This window comes from Pollachius pollachius (assembly GCF_949987615.1).
Source record: "Pollachius pollachius genome assembly, chromosome: 14".
NCBI classification, from domain to species: Eukaryota; Metazoa; Chordata; class Actinopteri; order Gadiformes; family Gadidae; genus Pollachius; species Pollachius pollachius.
The window spans coordinates 8,165,211-8,167,217 of NC_136947.1; positions in this window are offsets into that span (position 1 = coordinate 8,165,211).

Sequence of the window (2,007 nt, forward strand, 5' to 3'; positions counted from 1 at the left end):
GTCAATCGAACTACGTACAGAGTTATGACCAAAGAAACACGAGTCTCCCCAGAGGGTCGGAGAAGCTGTAACTTAATATTGACAGGTCAGCACTTGTGTCTTGTTTAGGAATATGAAGCGTGTTACCTTGTTCTTATCAGTATTAGCATTGCCTTGTGTGCTTGGTGTGAAAACTAAAAAAAAGGGGCCTTCTTACTTTTAATTCTCTTTTGTTTTTTTATTTGTCTCAAATGGAAGTAGACTCTTTGTCAAAAAAAAGTCCAACAAACTACTAACTAAGCTGTATCATGTAAGCTGTGTCAAATGCAGTATAGCCAGCCGTTGGTGGACAATGACCTTCAAAAGCCTGTTCATGTGGGATTTCTCTGTTGTGGCTTCTGTTTTCTGGCTTCCTTCAACTAAACCACCAGCAGCATCACTGAAACTACAATGATCCTCTTGCTACTTTAATGCTGCTAAGTTAAGATAATGTTTTTTGTGTGAGTGTGTGTGTGAGTGTGTGTGCATTTAGCTCTCTCAGTGCGTCTCGGTCCTATGTTTTGTGTATGTGTTTGTGTGTATCGATTCTTTCCGTGAAAGAAACAATTTTAGATGTAGTTTTTGAGAAAAAAATGAAATGTGAAGTCTTTACTAATCCTTGTATAAAGAAATGTAAATTAACCTATTAGAACAAACTAGATTTTCTGCGTTATTTTTGTCGAAAACTGTTTCCTGGTGGTTGTGCGATCAGCAAAAAGAAATACACACCATTAATATCATACGAGAAGATGAACACAAAGGTCCATGGTATGTATTTATTTAGGATTTAAAAAATAAATCACAGCTGAGATATAATGGCTCTCTAGGAAGCAGTTAAAATGTGTATCCAGGATGTGTGTTACAAGTCTGCACTAGAGAGGAACAGTGCGTTAACAATGTAATGTTTACAGGCCGTAGCGATGTCTGAGGCACCTAGGCCTACCCTTCATCTAAACGCTGCAGTCATGTCCATCATGCCATTTTAAAAGGCCATCCACCATTTTTTTTACAAGGCATCTTCAATAAAATACACAGCCAAGATTTTGCCGTCTTGCATTTGTCACGCTAAACTGTACTTTGTTTCTCAGTAATGTTTGCGTTTGTATGTGTAGACATATTTTTGTGGCCTAATTTTTCTAAGTTGGTAAAAATCCAAAGTTTTGTACAAACTAGTGATGAGTTTTGCTGGATTTCTAAACCTGGATATTTTGTTTTTATAATTATTTATTTTATCCTATGTATATATTAGTAAGTAAAAGTCTATATATTTGCAGATTAAATCAGTTTTGTTTTTGTTTTTTTGAACAGTGTTGAACAGTGCTGTAGAATTCTTACCTCATGTATGGCTGGTTATTATTTTACTGACTGGTTCTCTTAACGCCTGGAGTAGATGTCCACATATTAACTCTTTAACGAATAATAAAACAACACAAAGAACTTGTAATGTGAAATCAGATGTTTTACAAACTGCAGAAGTCTTAGGATTTCAACCTGGTCGATTAATGACATGATAGCAAGTACCACAATTTATTGATTGAAATGAGAAAGAAATATAAATGTACCACCCTAAAGCATTACGATTTTAATATAATGGCCGCTTTTTCAACATACATGAGACACAAAGCTGAACCAAGACACTAACCCACCCAACCTGAGACGTCTAAAGTATCACCCATAGCAGAGCTGCAATCACCAACATAAGGTGTAAACAAGTTATCTCTATGCTTGTTCTTTATGTAGCCTTTAATTCAAAGTTCAGAGATAACTGTAGTCCTGGTGAACTTCTGGCGACAGGGAGAGAACTTCCAAACGTATACGTAACATGTTATAGCATATGTCTACACTTTATCAGGCTCCGGGAAAAGCAAACTATAAAATGAACGAAAGCCCGAACACACATACACCGCCTTAATCCAGACACTCTGTCAGTCAACCACCAGCCAGCCAGATTAAAAAGGGACAGTATTGTGCGAATGGATTTATGAGCGT